This window comes from Leptodactylus fuscus, chromosome 2 (genome assembly GCF_031893055.1).
Source record: "Leptodactylus fuscus isolate aLepFus1 chromosome 2, aLepFus1.hap2, whole genome shotgun sequence".
In the NCBI taxonomy this organism is placed as follows: Eukaryota; Metazoa; Chordata; class Amphibia; order Anura; family Leptodactylidae; genus Leptodactylus; species Leptodactylus fuscus.
This window is the reverse complement of record NC_134266.1, coordinates 44,511,520-44,525,813: the sequence shown is the minus strand read 5'-3', so window position 1 is coordinate 44,525,813 and position 14,294 is coordinate 44,511,520.

The window sequence follows — 14,294 nt, the reverse complement described above, 5'->3', positions numbered from 1 at the left end:
GTTATTCTTCTCTGCTGCAGCTCCCACTTGGGTCTACATGTACTATAGGTCTCTCTTCACCTCCCTAGCTCAGACAGTACAGCCTAGTACACCAGGGCATATCAACAGCAGGTAGAAAATCAGATCCGTTGCAGACATGCAATAGTGCAAGAATAGTAAGTGCCAATTGACCTGTGTAAGTGGATGGCTATCAGTAGGGCGCTGCTATCACTTAGCTAGAAAAACACCAAAATTCTTATCCATCAGCCACTGTTATAATAAATTGGTGCATTTTTTTTTATTTTTGGTTTAAATTGCATTAGAACCAAGAGTTTTTGTAAATCTGCCCCAACATGGCTAACAAGTCTGAATAAAGCCCTCAACCTTTACATAGTATATTTCACTGATAAATTGTTCTATTATAACAGCTTGAATATACATCTATGTAACTGTATCCCAGGATGGGTGATTTAGTGAAGTGCGTTTGCCTATAACTTCTTCACACTGTTATATATACTTTACTCTCGGGGTATGTTCAGCATATGATGTACGTTATGTCATGTATACATTTGCATGCTTTGTACATATGTTTCCAAATAAAAAGCCCAGTTTAAGATCTTTCATGTGAATGTGTATCGTGTGAACTAACTTTATAACAATAATCTGATCCGCTCTTATTGGTTTATGAAACGTAATTTAGATTTTTAAGTTTTGTTTCTTTTTCTCCTGCAATATGCAGTGAACCTGTCAGAAGCTTGTGTTGGAAGTGACAGATGAGCATCCTTGAAGAAAGCACACAATTCCTCCTGTGTTTCATTACGGTGATACAACACAGACCTATCAAACTTCCCTAGTAAGACAAACATGTAACAAAAGGAACTGAACTATCTAATTCCTGTTCAAAGTTACATTTCACTGGGGTAAAGTATATAGAAATCATACAGATCTGGTTGTTTTCTGCTTTTCTTAGGCCTGGTGGCTTACCCAAGGTGATTTACGGTGGTAGCAAAGTGGATGGAGTCTAATAGAAAACCAATGTTGGGGATTGCCACAGCGATTTTACTTAGGAAATGCATGAATACTTGCCTTATACTTCCTTCACTGCTTCTGGGCCGAATCGTTTGAGACACTGCGCAGGTCTCTATGTCCTGGACTCCGCTGATACTGATTTGACATGAACTGTTGCAGTGGATATCCAATAAGGTCACACGTCCATTCCGACACATCATAGCTGGGGACAGGATACAAATTTCAACATCGTACCAGGAAATTGGGGGCATTGAGATCGTGAGGGATTGGCAAGGTGTATATTATTCAGTGTGGGGGATTAGCATAGTAGAAGCAGTGGTGCGGATCCAAAGAGTAAAGACAGGTACACAAAATGTGCAGCAAACTGGTTTATTTAGAAAAAGACAGGAAAATAAATAAACCTTGACCTCAGGCGCAAAACAAAATACAGCCTTAGGGTGCCTTTACACGGAGTTAGCGCGTTAAAAAAAAAAAAAAAGCCATTGAGTATTTTTACACATGTAAAATGGACAAAAAGCACGGAGCGTAACTCCATTTGAAGGCACCATTAACTTCAGGCAAAAACAAAATAAAAAACCTGCTCATCTGAGCCAATCGCTAACACAACAGATAACCTAACTATACGTGTGGCTTACTTCCAGCAACCCGAACAAAATAGACTCAATATTGTCTCACTGAACTTACAGGACAGACCCATACATCTCCTCTCACCTCATGGAACTGCCCTGCAATGTAAGAGCCGCAGCCTTTTCTGGCCCAGTAATGAGCCAACGATCTCCACCTAGGCTGAGACCTACTCCAGGTCTGCCCTGGACCACACATATCAGAAACCTGGGGTTGATATACCTGGACTCCAACACTATGCCTGTCACCTTCTCACATCAGTTTATTGATTTATACCATTGTATAAAAGGGGCTAGATAACCCCTTTAAGTGTAAAACCATATTTTAAATGGAAACTCCAGGGAAACAATGGGGCATACTTTTTTGACTATTTTCAGGCGCTCTGATATTTCAATCCATATACCAATGTAACAAGCCTCACTAGGATGTCACAAAACCCCTTATTGGCGTCACAATGGCTCAATGTGATCTTGTATTGCCCCATTGTGATGTCACAATGTTCGATTATTTTATCATACAGCCTTATTTTTATGTTATAGTGACCAAATATGTTTTCACAATGTGCAATTATGACATCACAAAAGCACATTATGATGTCGCAAAGTCCAATGTGATGTCACTACGCCCCATTGTTATCACACAATAATTTCACAACGCCCAGGTCATATCTATGTATACATGTACCTCTTGTATACTACTTCTCTACCGCCTGTGGCTTTCAGTTCCTGTATCTCTCATCACTATTTATATCACTTGTAACTCCTGGGCCAGAATGCAGAAGTTGTAATGGGGCCCTTCAGTACTATGTGCCATTTAGAATAATGATATATTTTACATGGTAGAGGGAGCTTTGGGTACCCACACTAGCCAGGACCCTTTATTTCATTGTGCTTACTCATATAGTGATATGATATCATATTTACAGAGGTATCAACACTTTCCATGGAGGGCCCACACCCCACATTCCCTAACAGTATGTCTTTGGGGTGTGTGAGGAAACCAGAGTAGCATGCAGATGTTATCCATAGCTGGAATTGAACCCAGGACTTCAGTGCAAACCAATAAGCCACCATGCTGCCTTTTACTTACGCTGCACCATTTTATTTAGGAATCAGGCTTGGTTCACATCTGCACATGGGTTTCCGTTCGGGGAGTCCACTTGGGGACCCCCAGAACAGAAACCTAATCCCCATAAAAAAACGGTTACCTTAGGATTATAATGGCGTCCGTGTGGTTTCTGTTCGTTTTCCGCATGAAAAGCTGCCTGCTGCGCTTTTCTCTCCGCATTATTCATGCTGAGAGGTGAACGGAATACCCTTGTGAAGCCTGAGCGCAGATGCCTCACCTATATGGTACATTCTTTGCCACATTACCTAAAACAGAATAAAATTGTTATGTCTATGAATGGTATGAGGAAAAAAAAACAATAAAAATGTGATATGTCCATCCGTCCATAATATTAAAATGGTGAATTATGCTGAATGTAAAGCAAATATAAAACTCATTCTTCCTTCATAGAGAAAGATGGCAATAATCCTTCTGTAGAGATTAAGGAATAGACGTCCTTGTTCTTGGAGGGCGACCGGTGCTCACACCCCTTTCAAATACACTTTTACCGCATGTAAAACCCATTAAGATGCCAAAAAGAAACAATTAAATGACACGGTAAGCTTTACTACATCTGTATGTATACATATATTATTACCTTGGCTTGCTACAAAGTACCTAGCGGTGTTTGTTACATACCTAGGTATACAGTGAAATGGGAAACACCTGGCCAGCCTGGGAATATTTACACCAATGCTTTTGTAATTTGCTCCCAAACTCTTACAATTAGTGTCTATTCGTTACCAGCTATAAATTATGTACAATGAAAGGGTAGCCTTGTTTCCCTGTTTGCGTGTTTATTCAATGCAGCTCACAAAATTGTCTGGTTTTAGGCTTTCTAAATATTTGAGTTAGCGTAAGACTGTGTTTAGAGTAATACCTTGTAAACTACATGCGGATAAATGGTTTTGTGTGCTGGAACTGTAGGTTATATTGCGTGACAAAGACATTCTTTCACGGGGTTGTAGCAATAAAACCCTCAGCGCTCTCAACTGATTTATACAATATAGAATGTATCATTTCCATTTTTCAGATCCCATTTTTGGAAAATAAAAATCCGGCATTGTAAATCATCAATATGGATTAGCTGAAAAGCAGACTAGAACATGACACGTAGGATTTAGTTCTGAGTTATTACTGTATATAGTTCTAATTTATATGTACGTTTATCACAGTCCTATTCACATGACACTAAATACCATATTTATATCATACATTGTAATTTATCATATTGTTAGAATAGTTTAGAGGAAGGTTCATTATTTTCCATACATAGAAATAACTCATGTGGTTTGTATTTTACATATTAATATTACCCTATAACCTAATGGAGTGAAAAGGTTAAAAAATTGCAAAAGGGGGCAACATGGTGGCTCAGTGGTTAGCACTAGAGATGAGTGAACAGTAAAATGTTCAAGGTTCGATATTTGTTTCAAGTAGCCCCTCAATATTCAACTACTCGAATAGAATGTTGAACCCTATTATAGTCTATGGGGTCAAAATGCTCGTTTCAGGGGTAGGCAACGTTCGATCAAATTATACTTACCAAGTCCACGAGTGAGGGTCGGGCTGGATCCTCCGTGCAGTCTTCTCCTTGCAGCGTCCCCGCGGCATCTTCCGGCTCTGAATTCACTCTGCCAGGCATCGGACCTGGGCAGAGCCAACTGTGCATGCCCGCACTACAAGCATGCCTGGCAGAGTGAATGAAGAGCCGGAAGACGCCGCGGGGAAGCTGCAAGAAGAAGACTTCTAAAGGTAGAAGAAGAACCAGTGTTGATTGGCCGACTGTATAGCATTCGGCCAATCCATGCTGGTTCTGCATCGAACTTGTACATTCGAACAGCGAGTGGTACTCGATCGAGTACGAGTATTTCAAATACCGTAGTATTCGATTGAATACCTACTTGATCAAATACTACTCGCTCATCTCTAGTTAGCACTGCAGCCTTGCAGTGCTGGAGTCCTGGGTTCAAATCCCACCAGGAACAGCATCTGCATGGAGTTTGTGTGTTCTCCCTGTGTTTGTGTGGATTTCCTCCCATGCTCCAAAGACATACTGATAGGGGAAAAAAGGTAAATTGTGAGCCCTATATGGAAATTGGTTTCTTGTTCGTTGTTATCACTTTTTTTTTGTAAATAGTCCAACATAATGGAATAAAATGCAGTGTAACATGTAATAGAGCAGGAGGAGCTGAGCACATTGATATAGTCTTGTAGGGAAAGTCTCAGTATAACTTGTCATTTATTAATTTAAATCTCTGCTCATTCTGAGCTTAGGAGTCAAGTGGGTGGTACTAACCAGTGACTGACATCCATCTCTGTATATGCAATAAATACTTCATGCTGAACCACCCACATGACTCTTAAACCCTGCAGAGATTTTAACTGCTCTGTGATAGGTTTGCTTTATTAATGAATATTGTATGATACATACTGTATAACATGAAAACAGGGCAATGGAAATATCTACTGAAATCATCTTATAACAGTCAGATACAAATACAAAAGTTTATATTATCATCGAAAATGAAAACCAGATAATAAATTTACTAAGACCTAAATAGATCTTTATTAAATGGGAACACTAAAGGCCCATTCTCTGCATTAATAGTCATTGTCAGGGGTGAACCTAGCCTATAGAAAGACTCCCCCCTACCCCCCAAAAAAATACCCAATGGCATCTGTGATGCCCATCCCGCAAATGAAATTTTAGGCCGTGCCAACATTTGCAGATTAAAACATCCCCTTATTTCTTCATAGTTTAACACCTCTTTACTGGTCCGCACAGAGCATAAAACCCCCTTTACTCGCCCTCTCAATATATTACCCCCTTTATTGGCCCCCACACAGTATAACACTGATCCTATCACAGTGTATTGCCCCTTTTACTGGTTCCTACACAGTAAACTGCCCCATTTACTGAACCTCTTCAGTAAATAGCTCATCAGGGTCCTTTGCTCTTGCTCATCCTGCTTTCCCATCATATAGTATGTCAAATGTAGAACTCAAATATGAACTGCATAGGGTTGAGCGATCGGGATCAGGAATGATCGGATCCCGATCGGCGATCAAGCAAATTTCACGATCGTGATCACTTGGAAAATGATCGAAAATCAGATTTTAAAAACGATCTTGAAATCTCAAGATCGGCTCAACCCCAGAACTGAGACTTGGTCCAAAGTCAAAAAATGTGGCTTATGTAACAGTCACAGCTTGCCATGTAACAAGATTGCAGTGATACTCTTTCCTCCTGTGTGTATCTGTCAGTCAAATTCCATAACCCCTGGTCCCAATGCCCACAGATCACCAAACAAACCCAGCAGTTGGGTCCCAGAGTCCTTGCGGATCCAAGTGCAAGGAGGTTCCATATCCATAAAGCCAAAAGTGCTATTGATTGTGGTGGGACTAGTTGACAGCTGATTCTCAATGCTAAATGCCAATACTGATAGTTATTGGGAGACATAAGTCACTGCTTGGCACTCACACTATTGAAAACACATGCACATTCAGAATTAAGGATGCGTGTCTATGGCGAAGTCAGGTTAGCTGTCATCTCAACAAGTTTGGGCTGATGGCAATCTAAAGTGCATGGAATAGGGGATTGAATCTACCTACAATATAAAATAATGTAGTCCATTGGTTAGATCTAGATTTTTGGATATAGTGGTGTTGAGTTTTTATAAAATACATGACATACAGTATAACAGTATAAGTATGGTTGTGATGCATGATCTGGCTCCCTTGCCAAGTGAAGGATCAGAGTCATCTGTGAAGGTTTGTGAAGGGACTGTAACATATTCATTTACTCCTCCTCTCTCCCTCAACCTAGGTTCCTCATCTGTGTGATGGTGTAAAGTTGCCAGGTCAGATCAAAAATTACATTAATGTGATTAAATTGAACAATATTTGAAAAAGAAACTCTTCTTTTTGTTCCTCTTTCTTTCTGTCTTCAATTGTAATAAATGACCCTACAATGATATACTGAATGTTCTCTGCGGATCTTATTGCAAAACAGTGAAGTGAAGGAGTAAAACAGAATGTAGGTAGTAATGGAACCCAGATTTCTGTCTTTTTGTATTGACCCCTTAGTGCTAAAAGACTCATGGGGTCCCGGTACGATCCTTCTCGTCGTATGGGTATTGATTTACTAGCGTTAAATGGCCAACATCTGTTCAGCTTTCATGCAGCTACAGTAACACTATTTTACTGATACAACTGTATGGAACATTTTGCAGAAAGAGATCTATATCAATCTTCCTGTGTGAATTGATAACATTATATAATATTTTACATAGATCTTCTTAAAGCTAAGGCTCCACATAGCAGGTCGCAACAAAAAAGTGCTGCGGAAAAACCCTTGGCAGTCTTTCCTGCAGTGCTTGTCACAGAAAATCCGTAAAAGTTTCCTCTGTGGACTTTCTTCTTCCATTATACCTATAGAAAAACCGCCAGCGTTTCCGTAGCTATGATTAACATGCTGCGATTTCCAAATCTACAAACGTTTTACAAATCGGAGCACTGCATTTATTTTTCTGCAATGGGTGGATGGGATTTGTGGTTTATCCATAACATTCTTTGAATCAAAAATACTTTCTATGTTGCGTTTCTCTTCCTGTCTCTAATAAGGTCGTGGCCCTTTGACCAGCTCCTTAGGAAGGTTCATGCTGGCTGTGGAGAAGGTTAGTTTGAGCGGGTTTGGATCACTGGTAGGTAACGTAGATAGGTCTAACTAGAGTCTGGTTATGTCCACTAGTCCCATTTACTACTTTCTGACTATACTTGAGTATAAGCCGAATAAGTATAAGCCGTATAAGTCTATGACCAGCCGCAATATCAATGTATAGAGTCTGCCACAAAACAGTGCAAAAAAAAAAAAAAAAAAGATTTTAAAAAAATAAAAGTTCTAAATCACTCTCACTTTCCCTAGAATACATACAAAAGTAGAAAATTACTGTGAAACACATACACATTACACATACACATATGCATATCCCTGCGTCTGAAAGTGCCCGGTCTATGGAATATAGGGGATCTGCAGTGCTCCTGTTCCATCAGGAAGGGGTTAATAGGAGCACTGTAGATCCCCTATATTCAGCCATACTGAATTCCAAGTGGGGGAAGAAAAAGCAGTCCTCAAGCTCAGGGAAGGGGCAGACAGACAACCAAAACACCCCCTCCCCTTCCCCTTTCCCAGCATCTACTGCACCCAAAAACTCCGACCATTTTAATTTTTGAAATTTTCCAGTAGTTGCTGCATTTCCCCCCCAGGCTTATACTCGAATCAATAAGTTTTCCCAGTTTTTTGTGGTAAAATTAGGGGTCTCGGCTTATATTTGGGTTGGCTTATACTCGAGTATATACGGTACTTTACTTTATGAGCAAAGGCTAACATGTGGTCAGTTTATTGGGTTAGACCTTTTTACTCCTATTGTGACAGTTTTGATAGTATCTAGAATAAAGACACAATGCTAACCTACCTCTAAAATCTTGCAACAAAAACAGATATGGTATATTGAGTCTGATGAGTTGCTACAGTGTAATATCTTATCTCAAAAGCCATTGACAACCATTGAAAAAGTAAACTAATTGAGTCAATTTGTTATTTCTAGATCTGTATTGGTGTAGATGTACGTCACGCATGATTTGCAAACAGAATAAAATACTAATGTATCTGATATGGCAAGCAAACCGCATTTTTCATGCCTCTTTATACAATAGTAGATAACATTATAGATATGGCAGCTAATAAACTAAATGCTGCATGTGAAAACATAACCTTTGCATATGTCACTCTAGTTTACAAGGTAGAGAGCCACTAATAAAATCATGCATAACATTTATTCTTACTTTGCCTGGAAATGATCAGAAATTGGTACATATGGGACCTGAAACATGCATATTGTTTGCATTGTCTACATACCTTTACCCCAGTCCTCTGCAGTCCAGTCCCTGTTCCTCCTACAACTTGTCGGTCCGTTCTTCATGTTTTTCTTGAAGAGAATCGGAAGAATAATTGTCTGGAGAAGAAAAGGTTTGTGCTACCAAGAGTTCTGTATCATGCCAACAGTATAGCATCTTGAGACCATCCTTGTATGGGGGTTTGCTTTCATCCAAGGGAGTGGGGGCACTCACAATTTTGCCATGAATAAAAACCTTGTATCAACATATCTTCAAGATCAACTTTTCTCAACAATCCAGGAACAATGTGCTGGAACGCAATGGTTTTTTCCGGCCTAATGGAGCTCTGTCACAAGATAAAGGTGATAACTAAAAGGCTCGGTGAATTCTTGGGACCATGGCCAGGAAACGCCTAAGATCTTAATCCCATTGTAAATCCTCAAAAAGTAGGTTAACATGGAAAAGCACAAAAATTGTAATAATACTACACCTGAGGTAGAGCTTAGTGTTATTTGGGAAGCTCACAAGTCCGTGATCAAAGGATTTTTCATTAGTCTGAGCTCTCACACTAAGAAAGTACAAACCAAAGAATTTGATGGTATACTTGCACGTATTGCAACCATGGAAAGTCAATATAAGTGATCTGTGGCTCAAGTGCTGATTTTATTCAGAGAACGTCTTAAAGACTGTTTAAACCTAAAGGGTCCCTTCACATGACGTAAGCGCGTCGCTCATTTAGACACGTATACACATGTCTTAGCGTGGCGCTTGAAAACAGAGCCCTTTGATTTCAATGGGAAGCATGCGTATATCGGCATGCTTGCTATTGCATCGTGCGTGCTGGAGTTTCGCTTGCTATTGTTTCTTGTATTCTGTTCTTGACCTCTGGCTTACCCTTTTGACTATTCTCTTGGATTACGATTTTGTACTGCGTTTGCTCAACTGTTACCGGACCCTTGGCTAGCTGACCTCCCTTTGTTATTGTTTGTCTTTCTGCGTTCTGTGTTTTCACATATATAGGAAGGGCCCGCCGGCCAATTGTCGCCTATTGTTTAGGATAGGACTGGCAAGCAGGAAGGGACAGCGGGGGGGATTCAGCTTAGGCTCACTGTCTATTGTGCCCCTCCCCCCAGAGTTCACTAACAGCTACTGGGGAATTGCTGCTCTAGCAATTCCTTTACATTTGGAAGCTCATATTTCTATTATCCCTAAGAAGGGCAAGGACCCGACTCAGTGCGGTAGCTACCGTCTCATCTCCCTGCTAAACATAGATGTTAAACTATACCCCACAGTAGTGGCTAATAGATTAAAATCTTTATTGCCCTCCCTGATCCACCCAAAGCAGGCAGGTTTTGTAATGGGCAGAGAGGGCAAACAACACCTAACGCATACTCCACTTGATCCAATATTCTCAGAATAAGAAGATCCTGTTGGTTCTTCATTTGACAGATTCTGAAACAGCGTTTGATCATGTAGACTGGACCTTTATGACTATGACATTATGTCATTTTGATCTCCCTCCTATGTTTGTTCATAAGGTTGTGGCTTTATACTCTAGACTTAGCGCCAAGATTAGGCTTAACGAATGCCCCCCCCCCCGTTTGATATTAAAAACGGCACTAGGCACTATCCTCTTTATGTTTTGTCCTGACCATCAAAACATTAATACAGAATATACGACAGGATCCGCTGCTGAAGGGTTTGGTAAGTGGAGGGGTATGTCATATGCATTTGCTTACCACCTTCTGATAATCCTTACCAATCCACCAGTTGCTCTACCACATGCAGCCACAACCCTTACGGACTTCGGTACCCTCTCAAATTTCAAAACTAATACCACAAAATCCAAAGCCTTATGTGTCTTTTGTCCCCCATTGCTTAAATGAGTTGCACTCCACTTCCCCATATCCACTGCGTCACGACTCTATTAAGTACTTAGGATTAAATTTAATGGGGTTACCGCTGGCGTCTGTGATTGGACCACTAGTGCTCACATGGGCACATAGAGCATTATGACATCATGACGCTTAGCAATCCCATGTCACACTTGAAGTATGGGCATACATTAAGTCATGCATGAATACAGGGAACTCCATCTGCATTCTTTCACCATCTCAGTCTGTTGCTCTGATCCTATGACATGTGAGAACAATGTACTTCACATGTGTGAACACAGCCTTCTGTAAGCAGCCCTATTAGTAGCCACAAGTGTTCAGTACTGATAACGAGTAGTGATAATGAAGCCTGAAGTACAGCTGCTGTCTTCAATCTAAATATTTCACCTATGTCTAGAACAGTATTGACCTATGACCTCAGTATGAACACTAATAAGTTGGCTCCAGATCTCATCAACCATAGTAATTGCTTATTATTGCTTTCTATGTCCTACAGACATTTCATTAAAGACGACATCCATCAACATTATCCTGACTTCAAAAGTGCAATAAATTTTAGGTATGTAAATATCATTGAAGGCTAAAAAAAATACAGTCTATTTGACTTTGTGCTTTTTTTATGAGTGTTTAAGGCGTTGTCCAGCCACCCAACAGGCCCTCGTACAGATATAAAAAAAATAAAAAAATATGGCTTCTGGAGTGTGGGAAATTAAAAAAAAAAAAAAAAAAAAAAAAAAAAAAAAGTTTCATACTAAACATATTTTTTAAAGAATTTTTTAAAATCATATTATAAATCATTTATTATGGCACTATCTATCTATCTATCTATCTATCTATCTATCTATCTATCTATTTTTTTTAAGTACTAGATCCTAAAATTTTCACTCTGGCTACTATGGCTAATAATAGCCTAACACTTGTTAATTCAGGAAGGGGGGGGGGGGAGTTCTTTGCAACAGTTACCTCATTTACATCACAGATTATATTACAATAGAAGATAACACCTCTCTAGATAACATCACTGAACAATCATTGCTTCTATTAATGACAATGGATAATGTTGGGGTACAAGTTTCCCCTGGTGCCTCCTGATGGCCATTTCTCTGTAAAGTATAACTGCTCTGATGTGTCTAGGTTACTGAATACATTTATCATCCATATAATGAAAAAAGTTGTCAACTTTTCTTACAACTCTGCAAGGTGCTGTTTCTCTGATATTCCTTTCTACACCATCTAACATTATCCAATCATTCCTGAGTCTGACCACGTATAGAGACATACAGTATATATATAGACATACCCTTTTGATAAGAGGAATATTTGCATCCAGTTGACAATTTGTTCATTCATTTCCAGGAGCCAAATCCAGAACCTTAAAGGGGCTCTATCATTGGGAAAAGTCATTTTTAACTAAGCACATCCTTGCATAGCCTTTAGAAAGGCTATTCCACACCTACCTTCTGTATGTAAATTGCCTCAGTGGTTTTTGAAAGAACCCGTTTTTATTCATATGCTAATTAGCCTCTTGGTGCACCCTGGAAGTTTCATTGAGCACTCCTCTGCCTATTGTTTCCTATGTATGTGTACAGCACAGGCTGCTGCTGATGACTTCCTGCTTCTTCCTGTTTGCACACACACATAGGAGATAATAGCAGAGACGAGTGCTGCTGGGAACTTCCTGTGCTGGCTGGAAGCTAATTAGCATATGAATAAAAACGGGCTCATTCAAAAACAACTGAGGCAATTTACATACAAAAGGTAGGTGTGAAATAACCTTTCTAAAGGCTATGCAAGTATGTGCTTAGTTAAAAATGGCATTTCCCAATGATAGAGCCCCTTTAAAGGGTTATTCACACTCTTTTTGCTGCTGAGGGCCCATAAACATAAAAAAATCATTACTCACCTCTCTCCAAGCCAAAATTTCCAGTGGTGGCTTGCTTAAATCTTACATATGCAGTTCCCCGAGCTAACATCAGCAGTGACATTCACTGCTGCATCCAATCACAGGCCTCAGTGGTGACCTCTTCACAAATGTTAGATGAGACCTGTGATTGGCTGCAGCACTCACTAGGCACAAACAGTCGGTAGACCTGTGTATAAAAGACCACACCTGCCACTACTGCAAACCCAGGAGAGGTGAGTGTCTTTTATTTTTAGGTGCCCTTCAGTCGCCCTTTGAAATAATAACAAAAAAAGTCAGAACATCCCTTTTAATAAAAGAAGCTAAACAAGAGTTTACTACAACAGACATGTCAATAGTGATGAAGACCTCTCTAAGGATATAGCGTATCTTTGGAGTATGTTATGCTTTTATAGATGTTCTTGTACCAGATGGCCTTGTAAAACAGAGGCATTGGTTGAATATTTTTGAACCCTCGTTATTGTTTTTTGCACAATTCTCTGTGGGATTGTTGCTTTCAACTGGGAAACAAACTTACCAAGTATCACTAATCTTAAAGTTGAACCTTACATATTGGTGATATGGCATGAATTGTACCGCTATAGCATTCAAAAAGATCCCATTATATCTGATTATACTGATAAAATGAATAGTGACAAAAATTCGGCATGCTTTGTTATATAAGTACTGAGGAGGTAAAGTATACATTACTTCAAACAACTCTCAAAGGAATCTCTGATTATATGACACTGACATTTGTAAGACAGCAATTTTCCCACACTAAAACATTCAAAACAGATGTATACTGTCTATAGACATAACACACTGCAGAGATATAGCATCCAGATTTATGGTCGGATCGATCTGCAGATCTATTAAATAATCTGATAAATCAGTCCTTGTCTTGAATCAATGGAAAATGTAAGAATAGTAGAAGAGTAGGTCATGGTGCTCCAAGATTTCTTGCTAATAACTTATGGTCGCAGGGATATTTTTTATATATATTTGCTTCAATTTTTTAAAAATAAAATTTTTCTCACAAGGGTCTGCAGCAGTGGTGGCACAGTACTCATTATATATACAGTGAGGAAATAAGTATTTGACCCCTTGCTGATTTTGTACATTTGCCCACTGACATAGACAGGAACACTGTTATAATTTTAAGGGTAGGTTCATTTTAATAGTGGGAGATAGAATATCAAAAATAAAATTCAGAAAATCACTTTGTATACATTTTATAAATGTATTAGTATTTTACATAGTGAAATAAGTATTTGATCTCTCCGGCAGACCAGACTTAATACTTGGTGGTAAAACTCTTGTTGGCGCACTCAGTAGTCAGGCGTTTTATGTATTTGATGATGAGGTTTGCGCACGTCAGGAGGAATTTTGGCCAACTCTTCTTTGCAGATCATCTCTAAATCATTACGATTTTGAGGCTGTCACTTGGCAACTCAGAGCTTCATCTGCCTCCATACGTTTTCTATGGGATTATGGTCTGGAGACTGGCTAGGCCACCCCATGGCCTTAATGTGCTTCTTTATGAGCCTTGTTTTCTTTGTTGCCTTGGCTGTTTGTTTTTGGTCATTGTCCTGCTGGAAGACCCTGCCACCACCCATTTTTAATGTCCTGGCGGAGGGAAGAAGGTTGTTACTTAGGATTTTACGATGCAATGTTCTTATCTATTCCTATGTGTCCCTCTGTACATAAATATACATCCTTCAGAAATTATTTTTAGATATACCTGAAGAGTATTCAAGAGAGCTTCGAAATATTGTAATCTGTCATCATTATTAGTTAGCCATTAAAAAAGGTATCAACTACTGAAGACTCAAGTTTTTTGTTTTTTATATTTCCTACCC